This window comes from Podarcis vaucheri, assembly GCF_965113315.1.
Source record: "Podarcis vaucheri genome assembly, chromosome: 2".
NCBI lineage: Eukaryota > Metazoa > Chordata > Lepidosauria > Squamata > Lacertidae > Podarcis > Podarcis vaucheri.
In genome coordinates this window covers 30348744-30370632 of record NC_138760.1, presented here as the reverse complement: position 1 = coordinate 30370632, position 21889 = coordinate 30348744, and the positions used below count along the sequence as shown (strand labels likewise).

Below are 21889 nucleotides of genomic sequence, written 5' to 3'. Positions count from 1 at the left end.
CTATCAGCAGATAATTTACAGCAGGAGTTGCACACAGGAGAGCATTATTTACAAGTTTTATTCTGCGTTGATCAGAACAAAGAAAAACATGACTGCCTGCATCAGTGTCTCCAGACACAGAGAGAAAACGAAAGCAACAGGAAACATAAACATCCTGTGAACAGGAAATACGCAGACTCTGTGACTCTCAAAGCCTGCTCCCTTTTAAGGTGGAACGGAAATATCCTAACACCATTATCTAAAGTTGTACCTCAGGTTAAGAACAATTTCAGGTTAAGAATGGACCTCCAGAACGAATTAAGTTCTTAACCCGAGGTACCACTGTATATCTATATTCTGTCCTGTTATGAATGGATATCTCTTGTGCTATATAATCCTCATAACAACCCTGTTGTAAAACTGAGAAAGCGTATGACCAGTGGTGTAGCTAGATGCTCGGGTGCCCGGTGTGGCCTGTGCGTCCTGCAGCCGGGGGTGGGGCACGCTGCGTGGAGCCTATCTGTTGCCTCCCCCTCAGCTGTAGGGCAGCTGAGGGAGAGGCAGTGGGCAGATGCAAGCCCCACACTGCTGTTTCAGGGAGCGCGGAGCCTGCAGGCACCCAAGCCAGCACCCCACTCCCAGGAGAGACGCATGGCTGAGGCGTGCTGCAGGCCCTGTGGTGAATGCCACACAGCATTTTGTCACCCCCCGCACTGCGTGCAGGGCCGGATTTAGGTTTGATGAGGCCCTAAGCTACTGAAGGTAATGGGGCCCTTTATATGTCCAGCTGTCCTTTGTCAACAACAAATTGTCGCTGTTTTTTGTGTTGAATATATGCTATATGGTAATTTATGGACCTAATAGGTATCTAAAGCCATTTGCACATGCAGAATGTAGGCACCCTATATATAGAAATGAGCAAATGATATTTTAGGGAGCAGACTAGCAGGCGGGGCCCATTACTTACATCATAGGAGCCTACACAACACAAAACACTGTTGTTGTATGTAGGTTTTATTTTATTTGTTTTTTATATTATATTTTGGAAATGTGCATCCAGGTTTTTTCCCTTTACATTTTTTGGTGGGCCCCAAGAGAGTGGGGCCCCAAGTCATAGCTTGTTTAGCTTATACATGAATCCGGCACTGACTATGTGTGACTGGCTCAAGGTCATTCATTCAGATTTCTGGCTGAGTGAGGATTTGAACCTGTGTCTTCCAAGCCCTGATCTAACACTCGAATCGCTATGGCACACTGGCTTCTAAATAGTGTATGTATACCTGTGCCAATAATAGTCAGAAAAAGGATTGCCATTGTCTTTTAAATAGGAAGAATTCAGCTTGCTATTATCCTTAAAATGCAAACATGGATTTATTACAATGTGCTTTGAATTGGCACCACAGGTCTATATAGTACTAGCTGTTTATTGAAGTAATGCATTTCATTGTTTGGAATCAAAACAACTTCAATGTCTGGTATTAGAAGGGCTAAAAGCAACTTAAAGCACTGCATGAACTGTCTAGCGTCGATTCTTCCCGGATAGGATATGCGATCAGGAGGTGAATTCCAAACACACAGAAAAATAGCTTGATATGTTCCATGCCGTCACTGTTCACTTGACTTAGGAGGGGCCTATGTTGAAGTGTTGCCACTTGAGGATTTTGCCTGGAAATGTTCAGAACCTTTTATTTCACCCTGTACATTGTTTTTTTCTTGAGGAAGAGTTCAATCTGAGTCTTTGTGACAGCTGCAGTTAGGTTTTTAGAAAAAATGTTGGCCGGGATATTCAGTGATCTGCAGTAAACTGACATCCCACCCCCAACCACGAAGGGGTCTTGGCCTAAAATCTAGAACAGATCCATCCCTTCTGCTCTGTTTGTAATATACACACCTTGGTGAATCGCCGCTGAGTCAGGGCTCGCCCACACTTAACTTTTGCCCCACACTTTCTAGGCACAGATCCATACTGTGCCTGTGTGCGTTCCTTTCTTTTTTATCCTGGTACTTTCCCTGTGACAATTCAAAGCAAAATCAGAATACAGTTGTACCTTGGAAGTTGAACGGAATCCGTTCCAGAAGTCCGTTCGACTCCCAAAATGTTCGGAAACCAAGGCACAGCTTGCAGGAAGCTCCTGCAGCCAATTAAAAGCCGAGGAAGCGACGCTGGACATTCAGGTTCCAAAGAATGTTCGCAAACCAGAACACTCACTTCCAGGTTTGCAGCGTTCGGGAGTCAAACCGTTCAACTCCTAAGGCATTCGGCTTCCAAGATACAACTGTATACAGTGGTACCTCGGGTACATACGCTTCAGGTTACATACGCTTCAGGTTACAGACTCCGCTAACCCAGAAATATTACCTCAGGTTAAGAACTTTGCTTCAGGATGAGAACAGAAATCATGCTCTGGCGGTGCAGCAGCAGCGGGAGGCCCCATTAGCTAAAGTGGTGCTTCAGGTTAAGAACAGTTTCAGGTTAAGAACGGACCTCCAGAACGAATTAAGTACGTAACCAGAGGTACCACTGTACAGGAATTTGAGTTCTCCGTGGATTGCTATTTGCTCCAATTCAGTGGAGCAAAGAGGGGAAAGTGCTGTGGGGGGGGGGGGGAGGAGTGGCTGGAGTTGGACACGGCAAGCGTGAATCTGTGCCTAGAAGCGAGGCACAAAAGGAAGCCTGGATAAGACGTCCGTTACACTAAGCAGCTTTGTCCAGAAATGCAAAGTGATGAGGAAGATCAGGGAGTCAACACACTATCCTATGATACAGTTCCTTGTATCTTAAGGGGAGGTAGATACCAGGGTTGGCATCTGCATGATAGACCTCGACACCTGGAGAAGGGCATGGGAGACTTCTCAACTTGATTTCTAGCTGCGCCGTAAAAAATTGGGACAAACATTGGAGGTAAACTGACAAAACGGTATAACCCCATGCTCTGGAGCCCAGATTCCATTCCCAGCTGCTTGAGCAGGACATCTAGAGACGGGATGATGATAACTTCAATCTGTTTCATTCATCCTTACCTTTGCATATTCTGTGTTGCCAACCATAGAAGGAAGGAGTCATTGTTACTGACAAATGTGCTGTTAAGTGAAGAGGCCTTGCCTCAGCGGTGGCTGCCGGTACAGAGACTGGCTATGTAAGCTAACATTTGCAAAGGAACCTTTTTCCTATAAGGGAGAGAAATAGGTTTATTGGCATTGGAAAAGACCCAATTCTGGTCCCTTCATTCCCTTCCTTTGCTTCCCTCTCTTGGTCCATTTTATAAACAGCATCCTAATAATTTTAAAGGACTCCAATGGAGAAATAAATAAACCGCTTCAACCTTCACTGAAAATAATTCTGCTTGAATGAACTAAGAACCTGCTGATTAGTATTTTAAAGGTTTTAGTAATAAGGGGTGTATTCTCTCCTGCCAAATGTTACTTAGCCATTTCGCTATTCAAGTCACGAAAGCATGCTTTGGAAGGAAATCTGTGGGCAACTACCACCCGATTTACTGACCCTGTTCGCACATAATGCTAAGCCAAAATATGGCTTAGCATGAATGAGAATGTGTGGGGCCCCAGAGCAAATATCACAACTGATGTGTTTGTCCTGCTTCCCCCTTGCACTCCTTCCAAACCTCCATCCATTTTTTGCTGTCTCCTGTTCCCCCTCCATCTCTCCCTCCAGGCCCCCCTAAAAGGTAAAGGTAAAGGTACCCCTGCCCGTACGGGCCAGTCTTGACAGACTCTAGGGTTGTGCGCTCATCTCACTCTAAAGGCCGGGAGCCAGCGCTGTCCACAGACACTTCCGGGTCACGTGGCCAGTGTGACGAAGCTGCTCTGGCGAGCCAGAGCTGCACACAGAAACACCGTTTACCTTCCCGCTAGTAAGCGGTCCCTATTTATCTACTTGTACCCGGGGGTGCTTTCAAACTGCTAGGTTGGCAGGTGCTGGGACCGAGCAACAGGAGCACACCCCGCCGCGGGGATTCGAACCGCCGACCATGCGATCGGCAAGTCCTAGGCGCTGAGGTTTTACCCACAGCGCCACCCGCGTCCCTACCAGGCCCCCCTACACATGTGAAATTAATCTGAGGGCAGGTTTCCACCCCTACTGTAAGATGCTGTGGAACTGCCCTACCCTAGTTTCTCTGTTGTAGGTAGCTAAGGAATCTCACTGGTTTTTCAGAGACAGTGAATCTGAATCAGGACTCACATGGCAAGTGGAGAGTTCTCTGTGCTATCTCAGACTTCCAAAGGTGGAGATGGAGAAACTTCCTTAATACTACGAGTGGTATGGCCAACAAAGGGATACTACGAGTGGTATGGCCAACAAAGGGCACTCACGCATGTGGGAGTTACTGATGACATATTTCATGGGAAATGCTATGTCTCTTATCCGCCCCCCCACCCGGAAGTACAATTGTAAAAAAATAGCATATGGATGATATAAATCTGTATTAGAACTGTATGACCTATGCACCAAGAAATTCCACCAATGTGACACTCTTGGGGTTCTCCTTAAAAATCCCCAGATGTTCTGCTTGAGGGGAGACCCTTGAAGATGGTGTAAATTTTGCTTCAGCCAAAATTCCAGCGACAACTCTCCATCAATGAATAAGGTAAAGGTAAAGGTACCCCTGCCCGAACGGGCCAGTCTTGACAGACTCTGGGGTTTGTGCGCCCATCTCACATCTATTGGCCGGGGGCCAGCGCTGTCCGAAGACACTTCCGGGTCACGTGGCCAGCGTGACAACGCTGCTCTGGCGAGCCAGAGCCGCACACGGAACGCCGTTTACCTTCCCGCTGGTAAGCGGTACCTATTTATCTACTTGCCCCCGGGGGTGCTTTCGAACTGCTAGGTGGGCAGGCGCTGGGACCGAGCAGCGGGAGCGCACCCCGCCGCGGGGATTCGAACCGCCGACCTTTCGATCGGCAAGCCCTAGGCGCTGAGGCTTTAGCCCACAGCGCCACCCGCGTCCCGGTTCCATCAATGAATAGGTTGCTTTTAAAGCGTGGACACCTTCAGATTTTTCTTTCTCTTTTTGGGGAGTGTTTTTTGCAACACATCATTTGCAGCACACCATTGACACAACAACAGTATATTAATGGTGGATTTATACTAGATGGTCCAAATATGCTGATGGGAATAAGATGTAACTTCCTTGCCTGTTTCCACTCCTTGCAGAGAAAAACTCTGCCCAAATTATGTAAGATTTATGTGTTTTCTTTTACATTCCAGCAAGCAAGAAGGTTAAGTATTATCCTTAGGCTGCAGATAAGGAACAGTGAAAGATCTGTCAAGAGATTCAGAACACTCTGTGCAATATTACCACCCCAATTAATTAAGTTCTTAAGTCCTGATATTGTCAGGACTTCCACTCTTCTGAGATGCTGCCGGCCTTGTGCTCCTATATCTGTCAATGGGGAAGCTGTTCAAGCTTGAATTTCCTGCGTAATCAGTTGCAAAATAAAGAAAGTGAAAGGATGTCTTCTTGAAAGACAAGTCATCGCTAGGGACTTGGCGTTCCAGTAGATAATCTGTTGGACTTGGACTTCCAGGGAACAAATTGACCCAAAGCTCATCACAAGAATGTGAATAGAGCCCGGCATTATCAATTCAAAGGCTCTGGTTCAGCGTACTGTTCTCACATCGTCCAATCAGATGTCTATGGGAAGCCTGCAAGTAGCTTCTGGGTCCACATCAGAGATGCAAGGAGTCAGGAATGGCTCCTCTGCCACCCTCCCTCCCTCCCTTGTTGGTTTGAAACACTTGATCTCCTACCCCTTCAGTATCACAACTTCCAGGATGGCTTATGATTAACAGCAGAGCAGGACACACACATACACAGGCTGGGGAGATACCAGGTTTTCAATATTGTGATATCTCACCAGCTAAACATCGCAATATATATATCACCAATGTATCACAATGTCTGCAATAAGGATGGAGCTATGTAGAAGCATTGACTGGTTCACGGTTTCCCTGCATCGTGATTTTTGCTGGCACCTGCTCTTGCGATTCCCTGCTCCCTGCATGAGAAAGGCCAGCAGAGCCAGCAGAGTTAACAGAGGCTGCAGGAATCAAGGGAAGCATCGGCTGGCTTCACGGTTTTTCCCACATTGTGATTTTTGCATGGCACACACACACATACACACATCATGATTCGTGATAATTGCCAGGTCAGAAATTATGAAACTGTTATCATGATATGGACTTCAAACCGGCTTTGGATGATATATTGATATACTGCCCAGCCCTAACACACAGAGAGAGCATTTGATCACCCAGACAGGACTAACTCATGGCACATACAGGTTGGCTGCAGAGATCAGACACACTTATATATACACTGCATTCCAGCCTTAGAAAAAATGCCCCATGTTGGTGTGGTTTCATATGAAGTGACCCCATTCACCTTTAGCATGTTGGTGAAGATAATTCACTTTTAGGAGGATTGGAGGGGTGGCACATTTCTTCAAACTCCTGTTTGCAATGCAGGAGGAAGAGAGTTTTACAAAGCATTTTTTTTTTTGGAAAAACATAGCTTCAGATGAGAAAGGAAAACATCACCTTCATTCTCGGCAAAGAGGATGTAATAGGTCATTTTCTCCTATCAAGATCAGATTCCTCTCTAGTGTGTCAAACCTGGAGATTGTTGTTTGCTTTTCGAAGCTGCTACATTTGGGATTGATGTGGCAAAGGGCATGTTTTCTGAGTAAAGAAGAGTGTAAGCCTCAGCCAACGTTTTCGTGGAAAAGAGGCAACAAAGATCAGAGTTGCACCAAACTCTTGAGGGTCTGGATGATACTGAAGCGAGGCGGTAGCAAAGTGGGCTGTTGCCTAATATTTAGGCATTATGTACCAAAAAAGCCCTGTAAAGTAAGGAGACATTATTATCCACCATATTGCAGATTGGTGTTGGGGTTGAGAGACTGCAAGTTGTCTAGTGAGTTGATGGCAGAAATGAAATTTGAACCAGGGACTTCCTTACTCATAGGTAAAGGGACATGCTGGAAGGTTCCGGGTCATGTGGCCAGCATGACTAAGCTGCTTCTGGCAAACCAGAGCAGCGCACGGAAACACCATTTACCTTCCTGCCGGAGCGGTACCTATTTATCTACTTGCACTTTGACGTGCTAGGTTGGCAGGAGCAGGGACCGAGCAACGGGAGCTCACCCCGTTGCGGGGATTTGAACCGCCGACCTTCTGATCGGCAAGTCCTAGGCTCTGTGGTTTAACCCACAGCGCCATAGCTCTGCCCTTTAGCCTTCAGGCTGCAAGGGTAAGCACCAATCTGGACTGTCACAATGTTAAGAAAAGGATCTTAACAGCAAACAGCAAGTAAGATTTCCCCTGGATTGTCATTTGTTCTGGTCTATCGATAAAGAGTGGGGTTTCCCTGGGAAAGGAGTGGGGCAAAGAGAATACCACTCAGTCTAGAAAGTGAGGGTCAAGCGGAAAACTTCTTGGCCCTGTGCTTTTTTGGTATGGCACAAGTGGAAGTGTGGATGAGCTCATAGACTTGAAAGGTGTTTGAGGGCCTCTTGGATATAAGGCAGGACCAGTCCATGTCAGGACAGGACCAGTGGCCCAGCCATTAGGCAGAGTAAGCCATCTGCCTTAGTTGGCAAATGCTAGGAGGTGATAGTGAGGTGCCTACTAGTTTCTGTACATAAAAAGTAAGTGGGTGGGTGCCCCTTTGTCCTTCTTCCATGACAGTAAAATGTTTGGGGCTGGTCCTGAGATCAGATAATCACCAACTCTCAAACCGATCAACACTGACAATCTTGTGTCCTAATAATGGTTTGGTAGAACATGCTGGAAGGTTCAGGGAGGCAGGAGAGGATATATTATTTATTAATATCCTTCCTAACTTGTGCCAGCAAGTTCCTTTACTTAGCAGAGTTTCACATTCCCCCTTTGAATGCGGGTAGCTGGTTGCAGGCTTGTTTAAGCCTCTCAATATTAGGTTCCTGGTAAGTTCCCTTATATCCCTCTTAAAAGAATAAACACGCCACAATCTTGTGTAAAGTACAGTAGTACCTCAGGTTACATATGCTTCAGGTTACAGACGCTTCAGGTTACAGACTCTGCTAACCCAGAAATAGTACCTCGGGTTAGGAACTTTGCTTCAGGATGAGAACAGAAATCGTGCTCTGGCAGTGTGGTGGCAGAGGGAGGCCTCATAAGCTGAAGTGGTGCTTCAGGTTAAGAACAGTTTCAGGTTAAGAACGGACCTCCAGAACAAATTAAATTCTTAACCCGAGGTACCACTGTATATAAAAGAAGTTTACTCACATCATCAGTTCACAGTTGGATCCCTGAAGGCAGACTTAGTTACAAAGTATATACATGTGGATCTATATGGAGATAGTCCCACTGTCCTCTTTTGGCTCGAAGCCAACAGAGCATCTCTAGCTAAAAGTTGCTGCTCTAAAAATGGAGGAAATCAAAGAGAGGAGGTGTGCTGCTTGACTTGCCCTTCTGTTACCTGGACAGATAAGGTCACACCCACCTCTAGTCACATACAAAAGGAAGTATGTCCCAGCCAGGAGGAAACAGGAAGTTTTCAACTGGCTGGACCAAACATTCCCCTGCATGTCCACTCTAGGAAAACAAGGAATGTTGTACTTGACTGCTACTTATGTATCACATCCCACAAAACATAGTACAACTTTCAGGTTTGGTTTTTTTTTTTTACAATAAAACATTCACGCACCCTGTTTCTCATGCAAACTCATTTTCTCACCTCAGAAATGGCCAATCATTCACTCCAGAGTGTGGCTGATGTCATGCTAATCTTCCTTGCCTTTCAACCTTTCCCCACAACACCGGCTTTAGCATTGCTTTGTATATACAATTTGGAGATGTCAACTCAAAAAAATAATCTCCGCAGCATTTCACTCCTCTGCCTTTTCCAGAGAATGTGCTCACACATTTTTGAGTTATGAGATGAGCTCTATCACCAGGAAACTCCTATGCAACTCCCCCTTCACAGAGATGGCTCATCTCTCAACCCTTACCTCTGACGAGCTGTCTTCTCAGACTGAGCTCACTTCCTTCCTATCCAATCTTACCCCTGATTGCTATTGGTTTTGGCACTACCACTTAGGGGCAGGCAGGCAAGCAGGTTTCTGGAGCAGGTGCATCAGCATTGATTTCCTTGCTTGCCAGGTAGAATAATCTGAAGCAGTTTCAGCAGCTGCCATAGGTATGCAGATCTACAAGGGATATATTAGTACTCCCCACCCCTGTGAGCAGATTTACCACCTTTAAAACTGCTTCTCAGGTGCGGGAGGCTGAACCCTGTGAAAGTGTCAGTGTCAGAGCATATTGGGTCAGAAAGCCACCTTTGGCACCATCCGAAAGTCCTTGACATGTTGGGTTACAACACAGATAAAAACGGATAGCAGAAAGTGTGGGAAAGTCTGCCAGATTGATTAGGCCTGGCCTCTCTCCTCTGCCTCCCTGCTCATGGTCTCCCAGGAATGCTTGCCTCGTTGTTTGCACTGAGTGGTTAAAGTCCTTGTGAAGAATGAGCGGCATTCCTCAGGGACCTCACAGAGGTGATTTATGACTGTGGTGTGTAGGAGCTTTAAGGTGGATGAGGTTTGACAAGATGGCTGCTTTTTCTATTTGATATTTTTCAGCTGTCCCCACTGGCAACTGAGCAAAGGAAATAACTTGAAGAGAGTATCTATGGTCTATGCATAGCTGTCAACTTTCCCCTTTTATTGTGAGGAATCCTATTCGGAATAAGGGAATTTCCCTTAAAAAAGGGGGAAAGTTGACAGCTATGGGTCTATGAGGTGCGCAGCCCTTTCCAATCTTTTGGTACTGAGTCTAATGTTTCCTTTTGTGTTTGTTTTCTTGAATGTTGAAGAGCACCTCCCATTTCGAATGGTTTGGATGCTAAGAATGAAATGTCATCCCCTTGCCCTGTGTTCTTCCCCTGGCCTGGGCTCCAGGGCACCATTTTCCTTCTTTGCTCTTAGCCACATTTGCCCTGACAGAGTGATAGAGTGCTGATGACATCACAACACTACATCTGATCTGATAACATTATGAACATCTGTGAACAATGCCACATGCCATCACAGGCAATCAGATTAAATGGTGCTTCAAACAAGGTCAGGGACATTGCGAAAGGAGAAAGAAAATGGCACTAATAAAAAACAGTGGAAAATGTTTGGTCCACCCTGATTCCTAAAGGCATTATTGCTGTGCCAAGTCTACCTGGGTATGACAGAACTATGTTAATACTTCTAACACACAAAAATGAAAGTCTGAAAGCCTGTATTTCAGTATATAAAGATTTACTGGCTTCTTAAAAACAACAACCCTGCTGTCTGTTCATAAATATTACCTTTGCACTTGAGAGGCAGAACACTATCAGTCTGCTCTGCCATATGTTCTCATTAGAAAGTTCATTGCACAGTTTATCTTGGGATTATTTAGTATTGATTAATAAAAGACACTGTGAACTTCAAATGTGTGTATATTTAATGGGGGGAGGGGGAGATGATTATTATTTTTAAAAATCTGGCAGATGGTGTTTTTCAACCTTTCTTGAGATCATTCCAAATGATCTGGGTTTCTTTGCTGACAGGATTTGTATGTGAACTAATTCTAGGGTGATGGGTTTGGACTCTGGAATTAACGGACAGATGCCTAATGAACACTCAGCTGTTTAAAGCAGACAAAACCCACTTACTGTTTTTTATAGTTGGAAAAAATGGACCTATTTACACATGGGCTCCCAGCCTGAGGTGGGCTGATGGTGCGGTCTAATGCTAGGTGCAAGATTCAGTACGTTGGAAGCTGAATCCTGCCTGTGGCAGTACTGGCTGAGAGCCGCTCAGATCAACATGCCCAGATCAACATGGGCATTCAACTTCTCAAGTGACCAGCAGTGGCTGCCATTGCAGGTTGTAAGATTACACATTGAATTGGCATCAGTCTTAATAGTGGTGTGAAATATAAGTTGTGTTTTTTAAAACAGCAGCAACAACAAAACATTAAAAAGTGCCTATTTGTTTTTCTCTGTCTGGGGAACCCTGGAAATAAATCCCAGCTTTTATGTTTCAGATATTTAGTATGCAGCTGCATTGCACTTAAACGAGAGATGGGATGACCATGCAGCGGATGAGATTCTCCCACTTCACTTGCTGCAGGAACTTTAGGGGACAAATATAAGTGCACTGTATCCACACTCAGGGCCGTCTTTACCCAAGGGTGCAAGGGGTGCGGGGCACCCTGATACTGAATTCCGGGGGTGCCCAGAGCCCGCCACTGAAGCCGCCTAAGCGTATTGTACTGAGCTGCTATGCAGCAGCGGGGTAGCACCTTGACACGACTGATCTTGCGCCGCCTGCTTGCTAATGCCGCTGCAGGGAGAGCTCTCTGGAAAGTCTCGCTCACCAAAGCCGAGAGGAGAGGGAGTGACAGGAAAGAGGGAGAGACAGACAGAAAGAGAATGCACCTATTTAGCGACGGGAGTGCACATAGGCGCCGGAACTCGTATATGCACGCTCACAAGGGCCCTCCCAGCTCCTCTAGAAATAAGGTTGCTCCCACAATGAAAGGCTGCCTGAGATGGCTCTCCCATTTATGCGCACAATGTCCGCCCGTCTCATCTTTCAGACACCTCCCTACGACCATAAGTGCATGCGTGGAGTCTTTACACCGACTCCCAATGTGTTCTTTGTCTTCTTTAGAAAAGCTGGTTTAAAACAAAAAATGCACACACAAAAAACTCCTTTTGGAGCTGCGCAGGCGTGAGCACTATTTATCAAATGATAATAGTGACATAAGGCATAATAAAAGTTAATTTGGGGGCTAAACTGGGTGGATCTTTGCACCCCGGCGGCACGTATGCTAAAGACGGCCCTGTCCACACTACAGCTGAAATATGTTTGATGGGAAACAGTATAGATTAAGCACATAACTTGCAAGCAACGCTTGGGAGGTCAGCCCACTAGAGTGAATGGGGCATTGACCCACCAACCTCGTTCCGCTTTGCCTGCCTTCCTCTTTGCAACCAGCCTAGGTGCGTGGCACTGACTGTCAGCTTCCTCCTTTTTAGGGTTCACCCACACCTGCCTTTTGTCTTTGTGCTTTCCCAGTCGGTGTGCCCTTTTCTTCTTCTTTTGCCCTGCCACATTCTTCAGGAAAACCCTCTCTTCACTGCTGAACCAGAGCAAATGGCAATTTCGGACCCTCCAAGTGTCCCTATCTTCCAGGGACATCCCTGATTTAGAGAAGACATCCCGGTTTCTGATTTGATTCCAGAATGTGCCACTTTTCCTTAGGATGTCCCTATTTTCATTGGAGAAATGTTGGAGGGTATGGAGTTATCCGACCCCTGAGCTGTCTGAAGGCAATTGGAAGCTGCCCAGAGTGGCTGGGACAACCCTGTAAGATTTGTGGGGTATAAACAGTAAAATTATAATTATGGAATGGGACATCCCTATTTTCATCGGAGAAATGTTGGAGGGTATGCAATTTGGGTTTTCTATGAATTGCCATTTGCTTTGATTCAGTGGTAAAGAGAAGGGTTATTTTGTGGGGAAAATGCTGTGGCAATAATAATAATAATAATAATAATAATAATAATAAATAAAATATATAAATAATATAGAGGAGATGATGGAGGCAAAGCTAGAATTTTAGTTGGATCTGCCTGTCACTGGCCCTAGCTCCACCTACTGGTAAGGCAAGGTAAAGGAAAAGGACCCCTGGACAGTTAAGTCCATTCAAAGGCGACCATGGGGTTGCAGTGCTCATCTCGCTTTCAGGCTGTGATGGAAGCTAGAGCACACAGAAACACCGCTTACCTTCCCGCCACAGTGGTACCTGTTTATCTACTTGCACTGGTGTGCTTTCGAACTGCTAGGTTGGCAGGAGCTGGAACAGAGCAACGGGAGCTCACCCGTCGTGGGGATTCGAACCGCCGACCTTCTAATCGGCAAGCCCAAGAGGATCAGTGCTTTAGACCACAGCGCCACCTGCGTCCACCTACTGGTAGCCACCTCACCTTCTGTCCTAGTAGTCTCAACAGGCACAAGCCCAATGCTTCTGTTATGGGGTGGGGGAATGCCGTGGCATAGAATTGGCAAATTTGATAGCATTTTGAAAGATTCCAAATGGCTTATAAGCACTCAAGAAACCACTGAATGGGGATGCTTTAGGTATAAAATACCTGTCTCAGGTAGCTGGAGGTAAATTATTCAAAGGTGCTTGGATAGCATGGGAACTAGAGAGTTAAAGCATTCCCATCTCCTTTGCATCACAGCTTTGATGTCCTCTCTTGATTAGATGTTTGCCTACTCCTGTGCGGAGAGTTTGGGCATGAGCTACTGTTGACACTCGATGTTTAGCTATGGATAAAGTTTAAACAGCACTTATCACAATTGTGACACCTTTGGAAGGCTACACTAGTTTAGCAGAATGTTTCATGCCACCACCTGCTTTGAATTTTGTTCCTGTCCACCTAGCTCTTAAAGAAGCAGGGACAGAACTGGGAACTGCACTGGGGTTCCTATCATTGTAGGGCCAGGACTATTCCCTATCTGTCTTGCTGGCTGATGTCCTTTAAGTTTCCCATTGGAATCAGCTGTATACCATATCAGTTCGCAGACCCTCCAAGTGGCACTATATTCCAGGGACAGTCCTGGATTTACAGAAGCTATCCCGGTTTCTGATTTGATCCCAGAATGCCCCGCTTTTCCCTTGGATGTCCCTATTTTCACTGGAGAAAAGTTGGAACTCTGTATAGTGACACCTCGTGTTACATACCATCCCCCTTACGGATGCTTCAGGTTATGTGCTCTGCTAACCCAGAAGTAGATGCTCCTTGTTGCGAACTTTGCCACGGAATGCAAGCGGAAGTCGCGCTCTGGCGGCGTGGCAGCAGTGGGGGGCACCATTAGCCTCATGTTACAAGTGGTTTCTGGTTACGAATGGACCTCCGTAACAGATTAAGTTTGTAACCGGAGGTACCACTGTATAGGGAAGGTTTGTTTTTTTTTTAAAAAAAAGAATGTTTAAATTTTTATTATGTTTTTTTATATGTTGAAAACCACCCAGAGTGGCTAGGGCAGGGTGTAAATAATAAAATTATTATTATTATTATTATGGAATAAAGGTAAAGAGAACCCTGACCATTAGTCATGGACAACTCTGGGGTTGTGGTGCTCATCTCACTTTATTGGCCGAGGGAGCTGGGGTACAGCTTCCAGGTCATGTGGCCAGCATGACTAAGCCGCTACTGGCAAACCAGTGCACAGAAACACCGTTTACCTTCCCGCCAGAGCGGTACCTATTTATCTACTTTCACTTTGACGTGCTTTCGAACCTTCTGATCGGCAAGCCCTAGGCTCTGTGGTTTAGACCACAGCGCCACCCGCGTCCCATTCCATTATTATGGAATAGGATGTCTCTATTTTCATCAGAGAAACATTGGAGGTTATGGCTTAGTATTGTGGCAGGGGCAGTGGCTCTCCAGGATTAGTCCCCCAAAGGGGCATGGCAGGGGCGTGGTGGTGGGGAGGAGACTCACCCCCCTTGTGCCGGATTTACATATAAGCTAAACAAGCTATAGCTTCAGGCCCCACTCTCTTGGGGCCCCCAATTTTTTTTAAAGGAAAAATAACACCTGGTTGTACATTTCCAAAATATAAGATAAAAAACAAATAAAACAAAACCTACATACAGCAACAGTGTTTTGTATTGTGTAGGCTCCTATTTGCTATGTGCAAATGACTTTAGATACTTGTTAGATCCATAAATTACCATGTAGCATATATTCAACACAAAAAACTGCGACAATTTGTTTTTGACAAAGGACAGCTGGACATATAAAGGGCCCCATTACCTTCAGTAGCTCAGGACCTCATAAAACCAAAATCCAGCCCTGCTTACCCCTGTTCCAAACTCTGTTCAGCTTGATCATGTTCTCTGAAGTTAACTGACAAAACACTGACAAAAAGGAGGGTGTAAGTCAAACTCTATTTTAAAGGCTTGTTTTCCCTCTGCCAGGCTCAGAGTGACTAAGCTGGCAGTAGCCCCTCTCCTGAACCAAGTGTGGAAGAGGGTGTGAATTACCCTGGTATAATTTACTCTGGAGTTATTTACACTGACAACTTATAGTTTTGATTGCTGTGTTAGAGGCTTGCGTGTTAATTTAGTGGATGATATACACGATAGTTGCAGCATCCGTGTATCCCCCCCCCTTTTTAAACTCACATCGAATAGCGTTGAACTAATTGAATTTTATGCACCAGCTAGTAGGAATAACAATTAAAAAGGCAACGGAACATAATTGCATCACCTTGAAAGCTGGTGTTATATTGGGCCAAAAACTGAAATGAGCTTTAGATATGACAGTCCTTTTATCTGTCATCTGATAGCAGAGCTATTCAGGGTATTAAAAGTTTGCCAAAGGAACTCTGCTGAAAATTAATCCACGTTTGTCATCGGAGAGAATAATATCCTGGCTTTATTGCCTGGAATAAACAGAGTACCTGGAGTTTATGCTTTTGGTTTAAATGAGGTTAATCAAGAGTAGAGAGCAATGTATTTGAACAGCAACCCAGAAAAAAAATAATTGCTGAGAAAGAGGTGAGACAGGAATGGAAAGTGGTCAAACTGTAATTGCTTAACAGCATTGGCTTATCTTACTGCATATAATTGTGAAACTACAAAGGCAGCAACTTATTTTTTTTTTTAGATATCACCTTGAAAAGATACCAATGGGCAAAGGGGGTTGGAACAGAATTTTAAAACAACTTCACACTCAACCTTTGCTCTTTTTGTTTTAATTATTGACATTTCTTGCAAGTGAAGCGTTTACTGAAACATTTAAGAATTTAATGAAATGGGTCAAATCCTGTATTGGAGTAAACCCATGCCAGAAGTAGCCCCTTGAGGTGTGGCATCAGTTAGAAGGTTTTTTGGCGAAAAAAATCTTCCAATGGGCAGCTGGGTCACATAGGAATCTAATTGGTCTCTAGTTCATGAATGCTTACAGCATAATAAATTGGTTAGTCTCTAAAGTTCCAATCTTTCCTGTTTTAGCCTTTTAAAAGTTCATTGGAACATACCCCCCAGGTAAGTAGGTACAGACTTGCAATCAAGTACAGTGGTACCTCAGGTTACAGAGGCTTCAGGTTACAGACACTTCAGGTTACAGACTCCGCTAACCTGGAAGTAGTACCTTGGGTTAAGAACTTTGCTTCAGGATGAGAACAGAAACCACGCTGCAGTGGCGTGGTGATAGCGGGAGGCCCCATTAGCTAAAGTGGTACCTCAGGTTAAGAACAGTTTCAGATCGAGAACGAACCTCCAGAACGAATCAAGTTCTTAACCCAAGGTACCACTGTAGAGTATTAATTAATTATTTTTAAAAAAAAACAGTCTAGGTCACGAATTCTTTCATAGGGAGTTTTGTTAACAAATAACGTTCTCGGAGATCAAGATGATCAAGGGTCTGGAAACCAAGCCTTATGAAGAATGGTTGAGGAAGATTGGTATGTTTTGTGTGGTAAAGATGAGACTGAGAGGAGATAGGACTCAAACCAATGGCTTCAAGTTACAAGAAAGGAGATTTCAACGAAACAGCAGGAAGAACAATGGAATGAACTCCCTCGGGAGGCTGTGGACTCTCCTTCCTGGAGGTTTTTAAGCAGCGATTGGATGGCCATCTGTCATGGATGCTTTAGTTGGCTTCGTTGGATTAGATTAGTGTTTCCCCAACCTTTTTCGGACTGTGGCCCCCTTCCAAACTTGTTTCCTTCCTGTGTCCCCCTCCATGGGCATAGCTGCCCACCAGATAAATAAAAATCAATACAAGTCTTCGGATCCCCCCCCAACAAAAATCCTGGCTACGCCCATGCCCCCACCGTCCTACCGGTAGAAAGCTAGCTATTTAAATGTTTTGTTTGTAAATAGAACATGTGTTATTTATAATTTTTATTTATTTATACAAAATACAATTACATAAAATGAAAGGAACATAATGAAATTTTGTTGAAGCAGAAAAACATAGAATCATCTTTCCAGTGCAGCCCCCTGCAATGTAGGAAACTCAGCTAAAGCATCCATGACAGATGGCCACCCGACTTAGAAACCTCCAAGGAAGGAGATTCCAGCACCTCCTGAGGGAGATCCAGCTTCCATGTGTTATAAAAAGGAAACAACACTTATTTGACCCCAAAGGGCGAAACCTACAGATAGTCCAAAAGTTGCAAAGGGAGTTCTGTATATATGGAACAATTCTAAAAAGTAAGTGGTCCTCACTGACCTAGTGCAAAAAGATATTGTCATCTGGAGGAACCCTGACTGCCTAGATAAAACACTATAGCCCCCCACACCCTTACCTGGAGTAAAGCCCACTGAACTCTTCTGAGTAGACACTTAGTTATTTACTAGATGCAAGTCAGCAGCACCACATTACCCCAGAGGTGGATTTCACCCTGCGCCTTGCAGAGCCAGGCTGCCGCTGCCAATGAGCCCTGCCCCCCTCAGCAACATCTGAAGGCCCCGATCCACCAGGTGCTGGGGTGCACCTCGAGGAGTCAGGCCCAGGCTGCCAACGAGCCCAGCATTGGCGGCAGCAACAAGAAGCTCCGGCTTGCCCAGCCCTACCCATTGCTACCCCACCACCGCACTTACATGACCTGGGGGTTCTGGCACGGGCTCTACTGGTCAAAACACTCCCTTCCCCACTGGAAACAAAGCAGGACTCCTCAAGAAAATGCATGTGGCAAAAAGGAGCACCAGGCCCTGGCAGGCTGCCCCCTTACCCACTTGTACTTGGCCAGGCGACTAGCCGGCCAATTAGGATTTTTTAAATAAAAAAAAAGTTCTCTCCCCATCACTTCTCATTTCCTTCTGTGGCCCCCTAGCCATGTGCTGTGGCACCCCCATTTACGCAATTTTCAACTGTGGCCCCCATGGAATATCCCAGGGCTCCCGGCCGGGAACCACTAGATTAGATGACCCCCCCCCCGGGTCCCTTCCAACTGTACAGTTCTATGATCAGGATTCATTTAATTTTTGCTGCCAGAACTTGCTGAAAGTCAGTTCTGGCACCTCTCAGGTGGGCACCATTGCAAATTCTGAGAGAACAAGGGAGGTGTTCATGGTGAGTTCCCACACCTCTTTTTCTATAAAAATAGCACTGTCAATGATTCTCTATACAGTAGTACCTCCGGTTACGTACTTAATTCGTTCCGGAGGTCTGTTTTAACCTGAAACCATTCTTAACCTGAAGCACCACTTTAGCTAATGGGGCCTCCTGCTGCCGCTGCGCCGCCGGAACACAATTTCTGTTCTCATCCTGAGGTAAAGTTCTTAACCCAAGGTACTATTTCTGGGTTAGCGGAGTCTGTAACCTGAAGTGTATGTAACCTGAAGTGTATGTAACCCGAGTTACCACTATATTAGGTTTTATTAAGGCCATTGTTTTTTATATCTGTGACAATACCCACTCACAACTTCTGGCTGAACCACCCTCAGCAGAAGCAGCCGCATCGGAGGCGTTTTGGAACGCCGGTGCAGGATATTTTCCTCATGCCAAAGCATTTTAATAATAAGGTGAATACCAGTGGTACAATTAACCTGTGTGGTTCTCTATCATCACATATTGTCCCCTCAAGAAATGACTTGGAAGGCTTTAATTATGTTATGTGCCTTTCCTTTCAACCCTTAAAAAAAATAAAAAAATCTTTCCCTGAGTTCCCTTCGGGATGGGGGAAGGGTCACAAATTCTCTGAAGGCTCTTTGTTTTCCTCGCTCAGGTATTAAATTGATGGCACAACAATCTTGGACTACGTTCGGTTCACTTTCCTGCTCTATCTAAATGTAGTCCTTGTATTACCTTCCACTCCTCCCGCCTCCCTCCCTGCTCACCGTTCTTCCACCAAGTGTAAATCTTATGCAGGGCACCTAAAGAATGGACTGCGCAGGAATGTGATAGAACAGAGACAAATTGTTCAAACTGTGTGAAGAAGGGGGGGGGAGAAAAAGAAAAGAGGGAGGGGGAAAGAGGATGAAGAGGGCAGCTGGGAAAAGAAGAAAAGCATCCCTTGTCAGTCGAGGTTCTTTGGAGATATTTGCAGAATAGCAAAGTTATTTTTTTTTAATGGGTAAAGGGGAAAAAATAGAAAAAAATAGTGCCTTCCAACAAGAGCATGGTTTCGCCGGCACAGTGGCCTATACAGAAAGGTGACATTTGAGAGAACAATTGCTAGGCTGTTCCTCCATGCCTGCTGCTATGAAAGAGGCTTAAGAAAAGGTGTCCTTGGACTAGAGCTAATAGTCATCTTCATCATTCCTTCCTTCATGTGCTCTCTTAGCAAGCACTGCCTTATGAAATAGGGGCACACAGCTAATAAACAAAGAGCTATAAAAGATCAGATGGTGGTACTCTCCTGCCTCACTTCCCTGCTGCTAGAAGGACGGAGGCAACAGCCGGCTGACCGCAATTGCTGCTGGCATTAACCCCCAACCTGGTTCCATTTGCCCCTTAGGCCTCTCTACCTGTAGGACTAGCACACTCAGGTCTGTTAAGTTCAGCTCTCTCTCTCTTTTTCCTCCAGGTTATAAATCAGCTTATCAATATAGTTCATTAACTTGGTAGGGATTGTGCTAGTTCTCTGTTTGCAATGGGGTTTTGTTTTTATTTTCAGTTCCATCATTTGAGCATCTGCATCCAACCCCTTCCTTTTGGTCAAAGTTGGCAATCTGATGCCTGGGAAATGCGTTATTGATCTACTAGCTGTGGTGAAGGCCTTGCTGGCTTCTGGGAGTATATGCTGGAGACTCCACTATCTGCACTGGGGCCATGACAAAGTTTGGCTGTGAAAGAAGAAGAAGAAGAAGAAACCAGTTGAAATGGCATCTTCCTATCCCAAAGACTGGACAAGACCTGTAAGGGAGTGAGCCCAATACGTCATGTTTCAAGAGACATACAGGAAATGCTGGATGTTCATCCTCAGGACCTTTTCGTTGAAGGACTCTGTATGCTTAAGACAAACCAATGCACTGGCTACTTAACCCGGATATCTGAAACACATTTCTTTTCTTCAGAACTGCATCAGAAAATACGACGAAGTTCATGAAACAGAAGGTAAGGAGAAATAATTAAAAGCTTGACAATGAACAGAAGACGACACTCTTGTCTTCATGTCCAGATTACTTTGCGCTGAAAGCAATATTGTGAGCCCAGCATCTGAAATAGGTCTTCACCTAAGGAAACAATTATTTGAAAACTGAATGAATGAATGTTAGCACTCCTGGCTTATTTCCCTGACTGGTTAGAAACTCACAAATATGCTTCAGGCATTATGGGTATGTTGACAGGTGTGTATTTTGTACACCGAATATATAAAATTGTGTGTGTATGTGTAGAATCATAGAGACCAAAAGAGGCAGGGAGCCCCCCCCCCCCAGTGCAAACCTATCTATTGACTAAGGAATTGTGATTCAATGTCTCTTGGTTTTTTAAAAAACGTAACTAGTTCTGCATTTGTTCCAACAAACGTGTGTTGACACTACGATACCATGAGGTAACCTTTGTATGGTATCTATATTTCCGCCTCTTGCCCCAACGCTGTCCACAGTACCAAACTGAGTTTTCTCTGCTCCTTGGATATATACGAATGGGATTTCACAACAATTGTTGCCCAAATGTGCAGCAACAACTGGTGAACAGTGAGATGATTTGCTATTGTTTTCTCTCCCTAATTTTACCCTAGGTCTATAATCCTATACTTTCCCTATAAACTACATCATCCCTTCCTCATTTAGTTGACATGCTTCAACTGTTGCATAAGGTTCCCTGCATGAGGAAACGTATTCTAGGGCAGTGCCTCTGGTCTCCAGAGATTTACTAGGGACTGCCACCTGTACAGCAGTGTTCCTGGCAGGGGTGGAGCTCAGCCAAAGCCAGCAATATTGGCCGCAAACCATCAATTATTTTTGTCGGCTAGTGGTTTAAATCTCTTTTTATGCCCCATGGGAAGTATCACGTCTTAACAGAAGGGTCTTGCCTTGCTTGTGAGAGACTCTGACATTTCCTGGGTGCCGCTGTTCTTTGCTACACTAGCCTGCAATATTCTTTCCACCTGGTGCAACTTTGCTATGTGTCAAAAGGAGATACTATCAGAGAACAGGGCGTTGCTAAATAATTTTCAATTGCTTTTTAATCACATGCATAAAATTATTTCATAGAGATGAAGAAAATAGTTTTGCTACAAAGTGGTCCCTCTCTCCCTTTTTAATTGCGGAAGGGTGTTTTTGTTTTTCGAAAGGGGAGAAGTATATTATCCCAATCGAGAAAAATAAAATAAAATGGCATTGTAAGCAATGCCCCTCTGTATACCTGAATTATAACTGAATTTAGCAAGCTGCATATTCTGAGGTTCCTAGATTCTCATTGTACTATTTAGGTTCTTCATAAGAGGAAAACATCTCACCCCAGTTGCTTTCCTATGGTAGCATACTGTAGTTTGCAGAAGGAAAGAAAATGCCAAATAAGGAACAATGCACCATTCAACGATTGATGATTGCAACTTGTTTTCTAAAAGCTGGTGTCTGAAGGAATCAAGAATGGGTGAAAACTATTGCAATGACAAAGGCTTCATTAATGGCACAGAGTGGTCTGTGCTCGGCTTATATGCCAGTTGGACTTCCTTAGAGAGTGTGTGAGAGAGTATCTGAATGGTTGTGGTGATATTTGAAAGATTGCTGCCAAAGACTGTTGGTAAGTAATCCCAACAATGTTTTCTATGGCGTGCTTATTCCACCACCCCGTGTGACAATAGGAGGACTGTGCATTTGGGCTTCACTAAAAGACAGTTGAGGAAGGTGTGTCACATGGCTAGTAATGGTAAAGGTAAAGGATCCCTGACTGTTAAG

At 44.9% G+C, this 21889-nt stretch overlaps 1 long non-coding RNA gene across 2 annotated transcripts; it reads right to left on the bottom strand.

Annotated features, from left to right (window-relative positions):
* Positions 1-1331: 1331 nt before the first annotated feature.
* On the bottom strand, positions 1332-20093 carry LOC309526690. 2 transcript variants are annotated; one of them, XR_014216843.1, is made up of 4 exons: positions 19943-20093; positions 3001-3147; positions 1871-1989; positions 1332-1726 (listed from the first exon to the last, which is right to left on the bottom strand). It is a non-coding gene; the product is annotated as an uncharacterized lncRNA (long non-coding RNA). The 2 variants fall into 2 exon arrangements; XR_014216844.1 differs by having other exon boundaries at positions 1332-1644.
* Positions 20094-21889: the final 1796 nt, after the last annotated feature.